General features: G+C 41.3%; 1 long non-coding RNA gene across 1 annotated transcript; it reads left to right on the top strand.

Annotated features, from left to right (window-relative positions):
• Positions 1–6,591: 6,591 nt before the first annotated feature.
• On the top strand, positions 6,592–10,731 carry LOC135407107 (uncharacterized). The gene is made up of 2 exons (XR_010426702.1): positions 6,592–7,494; positions 10,600–10,731. It is a non-coding gene; the product is annotated as an uncharacterized LOC135407107 (long non-coding RNA).
• Positions 10,732–19,083: the final 8,352 nt, after the last annotated feature.

Here is a 19,083-nt window from a genome sequence, read left to right as displayed (position 1 = left end):
CAGGTGAGTTGGGGTGTCAGCTGTTCCTGCTGTTGAGCAGGCTCCAGTCTAATCCATAATTGTTTGCTGTTCCTGAATTTGAATGTCAAGGGGCTTGAATTATCCTATGGTTTCCTGGAGGACTCGAACATAGCTTTTCATCTATGGATACTATAGGTAGTTTGACCATTTTATAGAATAAGGCTTAAAATAAGTGTAGCCTTCTGGAAGATGTGTGGGAAGAGGGACATTATCTGAAATAACCTTGTAGTAGTCTTGAGTGCAGTTTGTCTCTTTAAACTTGAGGCCAATTGCTGGCTTTTCTGAAGGTAGCTGTTGGCAATGCTTTCTCATTTTGATACAAAAATGAATCTTTAGAATTTATTTCTCGGGCTGTGATTGCCCTTCCCTTTGGAGAAGGAGGGAGAAGATGTAAGTAGGGAGGATGCCTTTGTTTCGTTATATTTTGAATCACAGCAAGCAGGAGTCAGAGTTCCCATTGATTAATTCAGGTTATAGTTTGTGCTCTGTCTTGCCCATCAGATTTCATGCCAGAGATCAATGTTGTGATTATAAAATGCAGTCTCAACCAAATAAAGGAGCAAACTGAACCTTACCTTCATGGAATAATTCCAACTAGGAAGTAGGTACTAGCAGCAAGGAGCCACTAGAAACATCTAAAGACTTGTTTCTCACTTGTAAGTGGGTGATTGCTCCTGAGCCACACTTGGGATCCAGATGTTTTAATTCCACCAATTACATTTTCAGGATTTCTGTTAGATGCTAGTGGGACAAAAAATACACAGATGAGACTGTGTTGTCTGACCTGTGAGTTAGCTTTTCTTCATGTTTTTTCCAACATGTTTGTCGACAGAGAGGACACTTGCACAGCAGTTTTATTTATATCCAGGCTGCTGACTCAAGGAAGGAAAGCTTCAGCAGAAGCTGACAGAGACTTCGTAACAGATAAAGGGCCTATTACTGCATCGCTTGCTCAGTAGATTCTCCTTTGAAGCACTCTCACTGTGTTTTGTAGGCACCCATTCTTCCCTCTTGCAAAAGTGGGTGGCTTGTGTTTGTGTGTCTGAGCTGTGATGGTGTAGGAGTCTCTTCTGTGGCCAGCAGCATCTATATTCCTTAATCAACCCTACTCTTCTTTATGGTTAATGAATTTTATTCCCAGCTGAGGAAGATGATCAGCTAAATGGCTTTGTGTGCTTGGCCTCTGGAGGGAGCAGACAAGCCAAAAACCAAGACCTTGACAAATGAGAGCAAGCAGATTGCCTCACCTGTGGGTAGAAAGAGTTTCTTGCACTGGATGTCAGAAGGTGCCTGGTGTCTGCAATAAGTATTGCCAGCAATGGAAATACTTGAAGGGGTTTTTTTTAAGGTTTTCCAAGTAGGTTACCTTCTTCCTAAAAAGGCAGCTGATTGAAGCATGTAATGGGCTGAGGTGCAAGCCTGGCAGTGGCAGCAACATATGATGATGATACTGCTGTTCTCAGCTGTAGTAAATGTAGCAAAGAGCAGCAGATATACTGGAGGAACCCTGTGGGACACCCAGAACTCTATAGGTTATATACGTTCCACTATCTGCAGTGCCAGCTGTCAGGGAGGATTCAGCTTTGTGACAATCCTCAAGACAGTGACAGGACACTCTGCAGTTACTGTGTTTAGCCCCTTCACTTTGGGAAGAAAGCCAAGAGCTGCACAGGCCTTGAGGAAACAACTGACTCACAAGACTTTGAAACTAACTGTAGTAGACAGTGGTGGAGGGTGGGGAAAGATGCAGTAATGAGGTTGCTGAGAGGAATTTTACTCTTTTGTTGCCTGACTCAAGAAAAGATCTTCCCTGCTCACTGCTGAAACTGGAGATGTATAGAGAAGCTACAGTGCTAAAAGCTGTGGAATGCCTTGCCCCCTTCCTGTCCAGTGGACAGCGACTGTGCCAACTTGCCTTGCCAAGTTGCTCTGGAATATGTCTGGGATGTTAATAATCAACTGTTGCAGCAGGTGGCTGACCAGGGGGAGTCACAGCAGCTCAGTCACAGGGACCCTTGTGCAAATAACAATGTGCAGCCAGATCCTAAGGTTTGCTGAACATGGCAGAACTAGCCAGTGCTAAGTAACTGTGTGGGTTGTGAGGGAATATACAGAGATGGATCTTCAGATCTGGTTCTGCCAGCCCTGTTAGCTGAAAACATCTTAAAAGATGCCCTAAGACCCACTGGTGTGTTGTCCAGCGTTACTGTATTCCCCTTGGGTGACTGGGTCAGAAGCAATGGGCACCTCTATCTCACTGTGGTTGTCAGCTCCATCCCCTTAATAGCAGCTTATACCACTTCCAACCTAGTAATGTGTCTTTGAATCACTGCTGTTAACCAGAGTATGGGTGAGTGAGCAGAAACCTCTTCCCAAAATAGGGCAGCAATTTCACGAAGGTGTTGGAAATGTGCAACAACTTAGGGACTGTTTCATTAAAAATGTGAGTGGAACAAATAATTATACTGGCACTGACTGATGAAACACTTTTTGAAAAGAGGAAAAAGCCAGTATTAGCTAGTGCTTCTCTGTATTAAATTATGCTGTAATCCTCAACAACTCCCTTCTCTCCCCCTCCTCTCCCCAGTTTGAATTGATGTATCATGTTGCTGGGTGTATGCTTTGTCCACAAATGTAGAGCAATCTCGGGCTTCATGAAATGTTTTAAACTACACTGCTGTAAAGTTAGTGTTTAGGACTACTAAAGTCAAGGTTAACTGCAGTATTTAGTATAGGATAATACAGAAAATAATGTATGGTTACACAGAAAGAGAAAATAATGTAGACAGTAGCTGACTATATGGTTTTATAGACAGCTTAGGTTAACCTAGAAATAGTTATGTAGGCTAGAGATGTTAGAATCACAAAACATTGAGGATGTGTGTCTGATCTAGGGCATGGGAAGATGTTTAGAAGAAACAGCTTGAGTGCCAAGTAGCCAATATGTTTATATTGAGAAGACAGCATGACTGTCTCTGATTGCTTGTGTAGATTGACATCTAAATCAATTAAAATAATAGCAGGGGAAGGAAGGAGAGTATGACACGTAATAGTTTCCTTCTTTAATACGCAAGCCTTCCTTAAAACAGGTGATTTCCTTATTAATGGTTTTCAAAATAGTATTTACTCTTAACATGGTACGTGAGGAGAAAATAAGATCCAGTGGAGATCAGAACTGTACATCTATAATCTTCCAATCAGATTCAGATTAGGGACTCCTGCCTGTTTACATATTTTTTTAGTATTTTTCACTGTAACAATAATGAATGCGCCTACTTTGCACAGCTGAAGTACTACATCCGTATGATTTCTTTGGCAGATATTATATTGTACTATTTATTCCACTGTAAGAAGAAATCACAAGCTGCAGAAACCTTGCTGTCTCCTCGGCTGAGCTGAATTAGCTGAAGCCTGGAAGTCTTTGCAACTAAAGTTTCCCCACTGTAGTTCTTCTGTGAAACAAGTTCCTTAAGGTAATGAGGTTAGTTTTATGTTTATTATGATGGAGTTGAGTATTGACCACTTTAGGAAGTTGGTATTTATATGTATATATAGGGTGTTACTCTATTTCAGTATGGTTGTGTTGGCAGGATAATGCTGCACTGGTATAATTGGCAGAGAAAAGGATTGGAAACCAACATTTATTAAAACAGGAGAGTTTCTGAAATAGTAAAAATCTTAACACTTACCAATGGCAAGACTATTTTTGGATAAATGATCTTTAGGTACTTCCATGGTGAATACTCATTTTGAACCTCTACCACAGTATGTACAACTCAACAGTTTGCAGGGGAATTTTTTGCAAACCTCTTTTTAATCTGGGTCATTTCACTGTTCCATTTGCATTAATGCCAGCCAACCTGAAGGAGAAGTGCACTGGGGGGTGAGAAGAGCAGGAGAGGTATGTTGTAAGCTGGTGTAGCCTCTGAAGGCTTTGAGGAGACCCTGGCCTCAAGGAGTTGTTAGACTCACAGAATTGCACAGGCTGGAAGGGACCCCTGGGACTTGCCAGTCCAACATGCTGTGCAAAGCAGGTCCAGTTAGAGCAGGCTGCTCATGGCTTTGTCCTTTGTTGCATTTTTAATGTTTTCAAGGATAGAGGTTCCACAGCCTCTCTGGGAAATCTGTTCTGGTTTGAGCACCCTCATGGTTAAAAGAAATAACTTCTCGTGCCTCATTGGAATGTTCTGTGCCCTGAGTTGTATCCTTTGCCTTCTGTTCACCCACAGTGTGCAACCAAGAGGAGTTTGGCTCTCTCCTCTTTCCCTGCACCTCAATTATGCAGTTGCAGACAGGAGTAAGATTTCCCCTAATCATTCTTTTCTCCAGGCTGAGCAGATCAAGATGTATGAGTCTCTCCCCAGATTCATGTGCTCCAGTCCCTTCAGGAGTCTTGTTAATCTGCTGGATTTGCTCATTTTTCTTATGTTGGGGAGCCTCCAAATGGACACAGTCCTTCAGATGCAATCTCAGCATGACAGTGTTCTTCACTGCAGTCTGAAACAAGCATCTGGTGTATGACTTTTTGTCCACTGCTGAGCTGTTGGAGCATTTGATCTGAATCACAAGATTTGAACTTGACTCCAAGGATCTGAGAACTCCTGACTCTCTTCCCTCTTAGAGAAGGTAACTGAGTGATTCTATCTGAGCAGAGGATTGGTATGAAATGGAAAAATACAACTGGGAGGTATTGCATAAAAAATTTAGAGGCTCCCTCTTTTTTTTTTTTCTTTTTAAATAGCTTTTCTCTTCAGTGCAATTAAAAGTGCCTCTACCTCTAGTGAAAACTGCACAACAGATTTTGGTATTGGTTACTGTCATAAGCACAGATACATAGATCTGAAAACCTTTGGGAAAACTTAGAATTAAGATTCAAAGGTGTGATTAATATCTCTGAATCCCAGCTGAGAAAAGTAAATGCTGGTATAGAGGGTAGGACATAGTTCTCATACCAGAAGGAACCTTCAGATGTGTTTGAGCTTCATACTTGTTTGAGCTGTGAGGTTCTGGAGATATTTTTAAGTTCATATTTGGACAAAGTACTTTTCTTAAGTCTATAATCAGTCTGAGTGTTCATTCAGTAGGATCATTTGTTCATCTTTTTTATTTAATTAGCTGGCAGCCTTTCTTCTAAGGAGGTGCTTTCTGAGGAAATAAGTGCAACTGCGTAATGTACAACTGCAGTAACTTAATTGTTGTTACTGCTGAGAGCAATTTTAAACTCCCTTCCTGTATCTGTCTGGATTAGGTGGATGAACTGTTTGGTGGATGAAGAATTGGTTGGATAGTCACATCCAGAGGTGGTCAGTGGCTCAGTACACAGATGAAGAACAGTGTCACATGGCCCTTGGGGGTCCTAGTACTGCTTAATGTCTACATCAATGACATAGTGGGATCAAGTGCACCCTCAGCAAGTCTGTGAATGGCACCAAGCTGAGTGGAGTGGTTGACACACCAAAAGGACGGGATGCCATCCAGAGGGACCTGGACAAGCTTGAGGAGTGGGCCCATGGGAATCTCATGAGGTTTAATAAGACCAAGTGCAAGGTGCTGCACCTGGGTCAGGGCAACCCTTGGTATCAGTCCAGGCTGGGAAATGAACAGATCAAGAATAGCCTTGCTGAGAAGGACTTGGGAATCCTGGTGAAGGGAAAGCTGGATATGAACTGGCAATGTGCACACACAGCCCAGAAAACCAACTGTGTCCTTGGCTCCATCCAAAGCAGCATGTCCAGCAGGTCAAGGGAGGCAATTCTGCCTCTCTACTCTGCTCTTGTGAGACCCAACCAGGAGTGCTTCATCCAGCTCTGGGGGCCCCAGGACAGGAAAGACATGGATCTGTTGGAGTGGGTCCACAGGAGAGCCACAAAGATGATCCCAGGGCTGGAGCACCTCTCCTATGAATAAAGGCTGAGAGAGTTGGGGCTGTTCAGCCTGGAGAAGAGAAGGCTCTGGGGAAACCTTCTGGCAGCCTTCCAGTACCTAAAGGGGGCTTAAAGATGGGGATGAACTTTTTAGGATGGCCTGTTGCAATAGGAGAAGGGATAATATTGTAAAACTAAAAGAGTTTAGATTTAACCTAGATAAAAGAGAGACGTTTTTTACAATAAGACTGGTGAAACACTGGGACAGGTTGTCCATAGAAGCGGTGGATTCCTCATCCCTGGAAACATTCAAGGTCAGGGCTCTGAGAAACCTGGTCTAGTTGAAGATGTCCCTTCCAAAGAGGGGTTGGACTAGATTGTCCTAAAGGTCCCTTCTAATCCAAACTATCCTATGATCTAATCAAAGGCCCTATTTATTTGTCACTGCCTTGATGTCAGCAACACCTAAAGTCAGTCAGACTATTGCAGTCTATCTGCAATATTTAAGGCAAAAGAGTCTCCAGCTCAGTCTTCTAAGTGTCAGAAGCTGAAGGCCCCTTCCATGGCCAAGTAGCAACTGTCACAGACAGAATGGGAACAGCCACTGGTGGCTCAAACAGCACCAGCTTTTACTGTACTGCTGGGTCAGGTACTGGATCTGCATGAGATAAGGGCAGAAGGCAGATAAAAGGAGACTTCTACTGCTTGGACCTCAACAAAAGAAAAAAGGAGGTCAAACATAGTGTTTCAGTATATCCTCTGGTATTTCACTTTTTCCTCCCACAGACAGGACTTGGCATTTTCCTTTCTTGAACTTTATAAGGATTCTGTTGACTCATTTCTCTAGACTGGCAAGGTCCCTTTGAATGGCAGCATACCCATTTGATGTATCACCTACTCCTCCCAGTGTTGAGTAATTTGCAAAGTTGCTGAGGGTGCAGTCTCATCGTTCAGGCTGCTAATGAAGATGTTATGTAGTATTAACTCCTGGGTTACACCACTAGTGACTGGCCAGCTGGCCTCCAGCTTGACCTCATGCCCCTGATCACAACCCTCTGAGTCTGACAGTTCAGGTAGTTTTCAATTCACCCCACTGTCCATTTATTTAGTCTTTATTTCATCAGTTTCTCTGTAATGGTGTTATGAGGGACAGTGTTGAAAGCCAACATAAATAAGATCCACTGCTCTCCCTTCCTCCAACAAGTCACATCTCATCATAGGGGAGGCACGATCTTCACTTTGTAAATCAATGCTGACTGCTCCCCAACACCTTCTCCTTAATATGTTTGGGGATCATTCACAGCATCCCTTTCCCAGGGTCTGAGGTGAGACTGCCTGCCCTGTAGATTCTTGGATCCTCCTTTTTGCCCCTCTCGAAGAAAGCAGTGACATTTGGGTTTTTTCCAGTCCCCAGAACCTTCTCTGATCACCGTCACCTTTCAGAGATTAGTGAGAGTGGCCTCACAATGACATCAGCCCCATGGTGTCATAGCTTACATAACTCAAATCTAGAGGAAGCAACACATTCCATGAATTGCAGGATTGGCAGGGAGGAAGAAAACCAGTCCTTAATTGTACATGACTGTGAACTTTAGCCTTTGCAATTAAGGTAAGTTAATGTTTGATTAATATCATATATTTACTCGAGTATTGACATGCATGACAAATATCTAAATACATCTCTGTGAAACTCCACACAATTATAGAATCACAGAATATGCTGAGTTTAAAGGGACCCAGAAGGATCATCAAAGACCAATTCCTGGCCCTGCACAGGACACCCCAAGAGTCACATCATGTGCCTGAGAGTGCTGTCCAACTCTGTCAGGCTGGGTGCTGTGACCACTTCCCTGGGGAGCCTGTTCCAGTGCCCAACCACCCTCTGGGTGAAGAACCCTTTCCTAATATTCACTTAAACCTCCCCCAGCTCCATGTCATATCCTCCAGTCCTGCCACTGGTCACAAGAGTAAAGAGATCAGTACTTTCCCCTCTGCTTCTCCTCGTGAGGTTATTTTATCTTTTTAACATACATTTTGGATTTCTTTGTTGAAAGTTTATACATTATAAACCAAAACATCTCATTTTTTAGTACTTGTAGGTACATTAGGTGTATCTCATCAGATACCTTCTAGTTTTAGTTTCTCCAAGTATGGCTGCTCTGCTCCTCTCCTTTAAATACATCATGTCCTACGTTTTCTCCACTGAAACCGAGAATACTGGACCCAAGATCAAATCCACAATACAAGAAAGAATTCAGACATATGGAATATATGGTTATATACTACCCTCTGGGAGTTGGGAAAAAAATCCACGGTTCTAAATAGGAGACAAGCAGGTTACTGTTCCCCCAAATATGGTAAAGCAAGTTTTATTGGTGGTGTGATCAGTGTGGGAATCTTTTGGCTGAGATGTTACGGAATTGATATAGTTCACAGCAGAATGACTATTTATATCAAAGCATTTCCTACAGACCAAAGAAGTTGGATGCTACCTCAATAACAGAAGGCCAGAGAAAGGCTAATTACTAATTTAGGTCCTCTTCATTTCAGATGTGCTGGAAGGAGCAGCTGAGTCTAGATTCAGGTTTTAATGTGGTAAAGCTCTAAGTCAACTAAATTGGAGAGGTAAATGAGTGCCAGGGCAAAGGAAAGAGGGATGTGGAGTAGAAGTGTGACTTGACTGCCTTGCCTTAGCTGAAGTCTCTTGCTACATTTCTAACTCCATAAAGTAGGTTGGTGAGAGGTGTTGTCTCAGTTAGGTAACTCACCGAGGTATTTCCCATCTGTTGAATCTTCTTCCTCCAAACAGGCTAGGTGACAATCTTTTACCACCACTCCTAAAACCAAACAACTTAATAAATAGATTATTTTAATAATAGAGCTTTATTAATACTATGTGGAAGACCTGAAACCTGCTGCAAGATCATAAAAATGTTGGTTGAAGCTTGCTTTTTAGTTGGACCATGTCAGCCCTGGATTATGTCACTCTTAGCTTTGAGTCTTGAAAATCTCCAGTGACAGAGATTGCTGCACTCTTCTGGACAACCTGTTCTAGTGCCCAGCCACTCTCTTGCTGATTTCACTTCTTCATGCCCAGTCTGAACCTCCCAAGTTGTACATTGTGGCAATTGCTCTGTTAGAGCAGCTGGCAGTAGTAAGAAGTATTTGGCTCTGTCACTTTTGCAATGATCCTTCAAACAGTTGTAGGCTGATGTTATGTTACTTCTTAGTTTCCTTTTGAATAGACTAATTAAGTCCAGCTCCTTCTGCCTCTCCTCAGTAGCTTTCTTATTAACCCTCCATTGAACACTCTCCAATCTTGCCCTGTCTCTCTTGACCAGAGGTATCCAAAGGTATATTTCAGGCTTGGCTTCACCAGTACCAAGCAGAGATTATCAGCAAATTCCCTTTGATGTGCTGGCCGTGTTTCTAACATGACCCAGTATTTACCTTCTTTCAGAAGAGCAAGCTGCATGTTCACTTTCAACCTCGTGTGCACTGTAACCCACAGGACTGTGACCTAGCCAGATACTTCCCAGTCTGTACCTGCACATGGGCTTATTCCAGCTGTTCCAGGGGCAGAACTTTGTACTTCTTATAAGGATCATGAGGTCTCTGTTCAATCCTTAAGTTTTTCAGGGCCCTTCTGGGTTGAACCAGCAGCTGCTTCCTGGAACTTGGTGTTGTCTGCAGGTCTGCTCAGAACAAGCTCTGCACTGCAGCCAGGTTGTTGTTGATGGCATTGGATACGGGTGCCAGAATTGAGCCCAGGGTGCTTTGCTGATTACCAACCAAAGACTGAGTTATTGACTGCTACCCTTACACCCAGCTTTCAATCCCTCCAAACAGGCTGTTTGTCCAGTCCATCCTTCTGCTGTTTCCAGAGGGGAAGGGTGGGGAAGATGGGGTCAAAAGCCATATTCAAATCAAGGTATATTATACCCACTGCTCTGCCCTTGCCCACAGGGCCAGACATTTCTTCATAGCAAGCAATCAGGCAGGTCAAACATGGTTTGCCTTCCTGGGCTGACTACTGCTGATTATGTGCTCCCTGATCTTTCCATCAACTGAGACGTAGCTGACTGGCACATAGTTGCACCAAGAGGGCAACCCTCCAGTCCTCAACCACTTCCAACCCAAACCATACAATGATTCTATCATTCCCAAGTCCTCCTCCTTGCCTTTTTTTAAAGATGAGGATTGATAATGGCCTCACGCTTAGGCCCACCAGGTCTCCCAGTAGCTTGGGGTGATTCCCATCCAATCAGATCCAATGGATCTGAACACACCAGTTTCCTTAACCTGTTGCTCCTCCATTGCTGGCTGCAATCCCTACCCCAGTTGTGCCTGTACAGGCAGGAGTCAGGGAGCTGGCTTTGGCTGTGAAGACAGAGGCAGAAAAGAGGCACTGAGTTCATCAGTTTTTTTGTTGACACAAGGGGCCTCTGTCTGCGGAAGCCTATCCTTGAACTTGCTTTTCCAATTAGCAGTCTCCAGAATCCGCTTTGTTCTCACTGGTTCTCAGCAGTCTTGGCTCCAGCTGGGCTTTGGCCTTCCTGGTTTTGACACTAAGTACCTAATACGGTGGGTGGTTTTTGTGTCTGTCCAGTGGAAGTTGTTTACTTAAGACATTAGAATACTTGTGTTTAGTTTGTCTAATCTAAACCACATAGGAGATGGTCTTTCTGACTCTTGCACACTTTTGCTCCTGTAGATCAAGACTCATTAATGAACATGGAAAAATTACTCCAGCTACAGAAGCAATTGTCTGATAGTAGGAAGACAAGGAAAAGATGCCTGAAATTACAACCCAGTTAAATGTGATAAATAAAAATATCAATAAAAATTGAATGAAATTATTCTGGGTTTTAAAGATTTAGAGGGAAGATGCAACTAGACAGTGAAGACCAACATATGACCCTATAGGAAGGTTTAGGGTTGGTCTGCCACTGGGAAACATTCTTGGAAGAGGATCGTACTCAGAGTAGTTTGAGTTCTGGACTGGGACCAAGGCTAATTTGATTGGTAAAGCTTAAATTTTAAGGTAGGGAGCAAAGCTGTGAAAGGTTCATTTAATCTGCATGAGGATAATGTAGTGAGAAAGGAATGTCACCGGGTCAAAGGAATGAAAGTGCCAATACTGATATACAGACTTGGAAACTGCTGGCTAAAAATCAGCCTCTTGTGGTGGCCAGGGTGAAGTTATTGCATTGGCACAATGAAACAGAGGATCCAAAACAACTGAGTCAGAATGTGAAACTAGCTAGCACAGAGACCTGTGGAAGATCAGCAACTTTGCCTGGAATAAGAGGATGGAATTATATGCATAATTTTGGAAAGATGGAAGAGAAAAATAAAGACGGCGAAACAGCATTATGCAATAATGACTTCAGAGAAAGAAAAGGGATGATAAGTATAACATGGATCATGTTGGAGTTAAAATCATTTAGAAAAAGGTAGGAAAAATACTTTACTGTACTGAAGTGTTGAAGAGTCTGCAGTATCCAAGAGAGCCTGGGAGATAGATTTGGACAGGGGTGTAGATGTCTGTCATGTCATTTGGAAAAGAGAATAAGTACCCTTAGTATCTCTATAAATATGGAGATACAAGGTTGTAAGGCCTATTGCTAGATGTATTAACAGATCACTACACTGCAGTAAGGAGATATGCAAGAGTGGTATGAAAACTTTGTCATATGGCTAGGAAGGAATTTGCAGAATCCTTAAACATTTTTAAGTGCAAGTAATTAATTTCCATTACTTCGACTGGAAATAAAAAGAAATTCTGAGATGTCAGAATTCTCATCAAACAGAAACACTGGTTTTAACCATCATAATTTTTCCCTATTAGTTGTGTTAGTTGCATCAGGTTGTATCTTCAAATTGAGCTTGAAGACAGAATAAATAAATTCTCTCATAAATATCATTAATTAATTTAAAAACAAACTTTGAACACTCTGATATGCAGTAGAAATAAAAAAAGGGAAATTACAAGATGTGTACTAGATACAATTGTGATTTTCAACAGAGGGAGAGGGAAGACTCAATTTTCAAAGAACTAGAATTCAGAAAATACACTAGCTGGCTAAAAAAACAGCATAATGCATTTGGGACCATCCTTAACATTATTTCCACAGAATCCAGCAAGCCTATTTTTATTAACTCACTAGCACTTAGCAGATGTTTCTATTTTGGTCTCGCTTACGTTGGCTTCAGAGGCTTGTAAATGTTTACAAAATGCATTCACTATATTTGCTGAATTATAACTCCTATAAAATTAAAATTTAGAGGAAGCAGAATGTTCCATGAATTGCTGAATTGGCAGGGAGGCAAAAAATGGATCCTTAATTGTTCGTGGGAGTGATCTTTCACCTGTGAAATTAAGGTAAACTCATGTTTGATTAGTATCTGATGTTCACTCAAGTTTTGAAACACATGACAACCATCTATATGCATCTCCATTAGACTTCTTAAAGTTGTTATTTTATCTTTTTAGCATACATAGTTAGGAGTCCTATGTTGAACGTTTATACATTATAAACTGAAGTAAATGATTTTTCTCTTCAGATGCAGATTGAGTAGTTTGTTGTAGCTGTGTTGAAGTCACTGGAGCTCAGCCTGAGGACCCATTTCATTCTTGATGAACAAGTTTTGTCAACAGACAAAACCCTTTTGTGTTAAAATGTTCCATTTTATACTTGTTGATTTCAGACTCAGCTCAACCATTTCTCAAACACTGCTTGCTTCAAAATTATTGATCTTATTTCAATAACTAGGAGACCTTTAGACTGCAAGCATCTACAAGTATAGCCTGATTTATCATGCTTTGAAGCAACCATCACTGTGATGAGTGTTGCTTTCTCTGTGTTTGATTTTACCAAGTCACAAACACAGCACAGTCCATGTCTGTGGAAGTTAAGGAAGTATGAAAAATTGATTATAAGAGTAAATCCTCACCTTCTACAAAGTTCTTTCTCTCTCTTTCAATAAAAGCAATCAGAATTTGACTTCTAGTTCCCTATGTTGGACATGCACCAAGTATATTAAGTTACATCTGGGTCTGTCATAAATTCCAAAGAGGTAAAAATTAATGAATGAATGTTCATTATTTAAAAACTCATTAAAACTTATTTATGAAAGCAGACCTAAAGTGCACTGACTTCTCCCCTTGAGTTATCATCTCTCCTAGACTTATCTTATGAATAGTGCTCAGAGAGAATGAGGCACTGGACTTACCAGGCATTTAGCATGCAGTGAGCACAGAGCATGCAAATGGTCTCGTTGAAAGTGTGAGGCAGAGTCTTGCTGTGCAGATGCAGTACTACTCATAAGGTTATGTAGTCACAAGATCACATGGCTTCTTGGACCTACCTAGTCTAAATATTGTAGAGGTTTTGCATCCCCAGGGTAGGCATGATTTCCCTTCTCTTCCAGGTGACTGAATTTATTATACTCAGGATAGGAGTTTAACCAAAAAAGTAAAAAACCTAATTCTCTACTGTCTGACTGCCATCTGATGCAGTATAATTATTATTCAATGATAACTGAACTTAATAAGTTTAATGCTATTTTAGGCATTCGATCAGAGTAGAAATATCTTAAGATTTGATATTCCATAAACTTGAGAACAGCTCATTATCAGTCTGAGGTAGGTACATTCCTGTTCATGCTTCTATCATATATGAATGTAACATAATCCTTTCCTATATGGTTAAATGATGTACCACTGGGGGAAGAATGTTCCACTTCCTGGCAAGGTATGATGGTGCAGTTAAACAAAAATCCTACAAATAACTGCAAATCCTTCAGGCACATATCAATCACTTCAGCAGGTGGTGAAGAGGAAAGGAGAAATGTTTCTCTGACTGCAGGGCAGACATTCTTTCCTTCCTGAGCAAGACTTATCTTCTCCTGCCTCTCCCAGTAAATGCTACGACTGTGTCACATCCTGTTAAAGCATGAAAAGCTAACAAAGCTTTTGCCTTTCCTTTGCCTAATACTGCAGTAAATAACCTTTAGTTTAATCCCAGAATCAAAAGCAATCCAAAACTCATCAAAATCTAACTGGTTCATATTCCCCAATGACACCTGCTCACTAATCTGCAAAGTAACTAGTGACAGAACTTTTCACATTCATGGCTCACAAGGTTTTGAATTTGGAGAAGAGCAGGTATTTGGTGGCAAATAAGGAAGGCCTTATTTTACAGGAGAAATAATATATATCAGTCTTTCAATGAAACATTGACAAAAAACTATTCAGTTTAAATCAGGTATGAAATAGATTTGTGCTGCATTCCACTACTGTCTATCCCATTACTGTGCTCAGTAAAGCAGGGTGTGTACACCAGGGCTATGTTTGTACATGACTTAAAATGCCTGTGCCGTCAATAAATAACAAAGGACAAGGTGATGAGAGAGTTCCTCCCTTGCTCTATTTTCACTTATTTTTGTGAAGATCAACCCCATTAGTGTCAACCTTTTCCAAATCAAACAGCTATGGCTGAACTTCAAAAGATAAAAGTGTGAGGCAAGTGAAAATATGCCTCTATTCAAGGCATTTGAGGAGTATAAAAATCATATGTGGCATAGGATAATGGGGTAGAAGATGTGATTTAACAATATACAGGTTTTTCTTAACATATGTTTTCACATGGAGGAGAACTAATACAGTTTTCACATGTCAAATAACAAATACAAAAGCAATTATGATTTATCCTAAAAATTATTTTAACATTTAGCTGATATTACTCACTGAATGACACTTCTTAGATATGTAAATAAACAAAAATAAAGCAGATGGGTGTAGTTCAAGCTTTACCAGACTGAGCTGCACATTTTTCCTGCCTACAATCAAGGGAATTTAAAAAGACAAGTTTAATGCTTGTGAATATCTGTGGCTTCTTAGACAGAGAGAGAGAAACTGAAGCCATTTCACCAGGGCAAATGCAACTATTTTTTATACAAACATTCATGACTAAAAGGTAGAAGTCCTTCAGAAATACAACCATGAGTTCCAATTTCAAAACTGTGGGTTTGAAATAGCGCACCATTTTGCTGTTGATATCTCCCTTCAAGACTGACATCACCAGCACATTTTATAGAAAGATTTCAAGTGACTGGAAAAAAAGATTTTCCTCAGTTTATTGACTCATGATTTTTTTTGTGTAAGATTGATCCCTCTTGAGGAAGATTTCTTATCAGTCAATTAGTCCATCAGCATTTCTGTCATTTCACAGAATCATAGAATAGTTTGAGTTTGAAAGGACCTTTCAGAGGTCTTCTAGTCTGACTCCTCTGTGATGAGCAGGGACACCTTTCACTAGTCAAAACCACTCAAAGTTTCATCCAACTTGGACTTGAAAACTGTAATTAGTTATACTCACCACCTTTCTTAGGTTTCTCATACATGTTAAAACACTCTTTTTAACTTCTGAGTTATGTTCTGTTTTTCTCGGAGGGTGCAAACTTACCTGATGAAGAGGAGTACTTCTCTTCAGATGAGCTTGGATTGTTTGTAAAAATACCTTGGTGCAAGCATTTAATTTCATCCAGAAGTTATGAGGCAGGGTACTTCCAGGAGTTTCAGACAAGGAAGGATTATTTGGAAGTTAAAGCAGATAAACACTGCCTAGGAGAAGTGGATTTACCATCTCTGACATGCAGCGTTTGTGTGACACTGGGCCAATCACTTCAACTGAAATATCACAGGCGGCCATTCTCTTTGCCTTACTTTTTGGGGGTTCTCAACTTGTCTGTTATTGATTCAAAATAGCAAAATAGAGCAAAAAGTGTGGACCAACACAGATTTTTAACATTGTAAATTTTGCCAGTTTGCTCAGGACTCACTAATCTGTTTTCCCTCAGAAGCATTCCTGGGGAGAGATGGCTTTGGTTACATAGATACAACCATCTAAAAACACTGAGAAAAGAAGGCAAGATTTTCAAAATTAGTATATACTTTTGATAATTTTGATTTGAGTGTCTGTTAAGTTGGCAAAATTAGCAGTATCTCCATCTTCTTTCTGTCTGCATCCTGAGCTGACTCTAAGACTTTACTTCTCTGCAAATTTACCTCTGAGATTTTCACAGATGTAGTTCGGCCAACACCTGCTGTAGCACATGTATGAATATTTGCACAGACCTCTTTAAATACAGCACCTACTAAAAATGTATGGTAAGAGGGGAAGAATGTTTTCCACAAAAGAAACCCAAAGTGGTATTGATTTTAACAGTGCACAACACGCCATAAAAGAAAGAAACATGCTTTAAAACACAACAGTGTGGAACAAATATTACCAAAGGACACAGAAGGACAAACTGGGCATCAGATGAAGAAAGCAGAATAACCAAAGTGTCTGCAATAAACACCTTCCCAATCCAAGTGCTCAATAGGATGTGCCTTAAAGAGATTAAGTTGTGCTTGGGAAAATTCCTGCACTGCTTTATAATTCATGTCAGAGAGCTGTGGTAAGAGGCTGGCCAATGCCCAGCAAACACATAGCTTCTCTCTGCTGTCTCCTTGCCCTCACAGGCAGTGCTGTGATAATTCATGCTCCTGGCTCTGGAGGAGAGGAGAAACTTTCCGATCCCATTCCTCAGCTCCTAAAGGCTGTAGGACTGTCAGGTTGTGTAATCCTTCCCCTATCACTCAAAAGTGGACCCTCACATTGCTCCTGGTGATGTGCCACCTCTGGGATGGTTTCCTTCCATTCATAGGAATGGATAATGAAGAAAGGTGGAGTATGGAGAGTTAGGGAGGAACATGTGACATCTCCAATTCTGAGCATGCAGACACTGGTTACAGTCCCACCACAGCTGGAAAAGCCCCTTTAGCTGCTCTAGTCAGGAAAATAATCTTGTTCTGTGAAGTATGGGCAAAATTAAACTGTTTATAACTTCCTTTTTAGAGGCTGAATATTAAAAAATTTCGTGGAGTTCCTCTATCTGTCGTAAGGCAGGATACACAAATATTTCTGGAACTAGTTCCTGACTCCCAGGTGTAAGTGCAAAGCTCTGTAGATTGTAAGTAACACACTACCTCCAGTGCTTAAATATCCATAAATTATTTAAAATCAAACCTGAGCACAAATGATTATGGTCTTGTTTCACAGGTGCTGGTGGATGCACACTGTATTAAATCCACTACTCCCTGCTTGAAAACAACCTGCCAGCCTCCACAACACAAAAGAGTTAACAAACAACTACAGACAACTCCACACACATTACCTCCTGTTAGTTCTTCCCTGTATGTGAAATATGATAATAGCACTACTTCAACTTAGAAGGCTGTTACAAAGTTAAATTTACTAACATTTGAAGGAGTTATGAGAGTACCGCAGGAATGTCATCATGGAAATTAATTAATCTGCCTTCAAGGCAGGGTTTGAAGAATGTACAGTGAATATGACATGAAAGATTTCACTTTACATGATGAAAATGAAGAGAAGCATTGAAGAACTATACATTAATTAAACACATCCTTTGCACTGAATGAGGCAGGAGTCATGTGGAAAAAACCATTCTGCAAAGGTAATTTAAAAACTAACTCATATCACATACCACATAAAATACTATAGGGGAAGTTTTTGTCTTCAGAGATTTAATGTTTTCTGTATAGTTTCCTTAAGTTTTCTTTAAAATCTCTTTTTTTTTTCACTGCATGTCTCCCAGTCTGAATGCTGTGAACCAGCTATCAGAGGGAATTACATCTGTAGGAGAATAGTTATTTCTCCATGTGACATGCTATGCTTACGGGCTCCATGACCACTTCAGAGCCAGCACTAGTTCAGCAGGGCAGATTCTCCAGCAGCCCCATCCATCCCTCTCCACCCAGCCACTGGCTACTGCCTGAGCACCCTCCCTGCAGATACCCTCATACCCCTTTCTTCAGCTTCTGGCTATACTCCCGTCTTTTCCTGCCCCTTCATACCCCTCACATCCATTCCCTGCTTTCCTAATTCCCAGTCTTGGAAATTCATCCTCTCTGTTTCCTTCCTCTCATCACTAAGCCCATGTAACTTCCACTGAGACCAGCTGTTCTTTCCTGTGTCTTTGTCAGACAGCAATAGGCTAAAGATTAATTAGGATTACAGGAGAGTCTTTCTTCTTTTGGTCTTGTTGCCAAAGGTGCCCCTGGAAATCAGGAGGCACAGCTATGGTAAGACAGGTAGAGTTTTTCTTCTGTAACATGAGCAAAACTGTATAATTTAATCTTTAGAGAGTAGAGCTCCTTGATGGAAGGTTAGCCTAAGAAAGAGCTGGCATGAAAACATCAATTTGGCAGAGGTATAAACAATCAAAATTAATTATTTCATTGATAAGGCAACATTAGGAATACCTGTTACTGTACACACCAGAAAATCTAAATCTATGTAATCAAACTTTTATTGAAGTGTATGAACTCAAACATGAGGATATCACTTGAATGTATAGACGGAAGATGAAATGTTGCTCAGCACCCCAATAGAGTAATCTATAGTTAATAAGAAATAGTGATTTACTGGGAGACACATGAGGAACCCAAAGCAAATGCTTTCCAAAAAAACCACAAATAGTTTCCTCATCCATCCCTTGATATTGACTGTGGTCTGTATTTTCAGGTAAAAAATATAATCACTTGGCAAAAAGAAGAGAACAAAAGGAATAGAGACGGAAAGTGGGAGGATTAAATATGTCTTTAAGTAAATTTTGGTAACTGGCAATGAAGATGAGTCAAAGAGGTGTTTGGCATCTACCACCACTCCTATTGTTTTCGGGGCAAGGTGGCGGGAGCTGCCCCAAGGCCACACGCCCCGGGGCCGTGTGTGTTCCTGTCTCTCTGCCGAGTCCCAACATGGTCCAGAAGCAGCAAGAACAGCAAGGTGGGACCAAAATAAATATGTAAGGTGTGTATTAAAGGGCGGTTCGACCACCACCAGAATGTAAGCGATGGGGAGAAACAAAGATGATGTTTCTTTATTTCTCCTCTTCTAATACGGAGTACAAAGCGGTCCTGCCCCTGCAGGGCCAGCCCGGCCCGCAGGGCCGCCCGTGGGGCGCAGCTGGATGAGAAGGACACGGTGCCACCGATTCCTCCGAGGCCGCATGTGGCTGCAAACAGCGGACGAAACCACCTGGATGGAAAAATCCGGGCAAACGGCGGGACCCCCTCGGGAAGCCGGAGGGCACGCGCTGCTTGGTTCTCGGGGATAATCCGATG

The sequence above is a fragment of the Pseudopipra pipra genome, chromosome 2, assembly GCF_036250125.1.
Source record: "Pseudopipra pipra isolate bDixPip1 chromosome 2, bDixPip1.hap1, whole genome shotgun sequence".
Taxonomy (NCBI): Eukaryota; Metazoa; Chordata; class Aves; order Passeriformes; family Pipridae; genus Pseudopipra; species Pseudopipra pipra.
The sequence above is the reverse complement of the archived record's forward strand: the minus strand, read 5'-3'. Positions and strand labels throughout refer to the sequence as shown.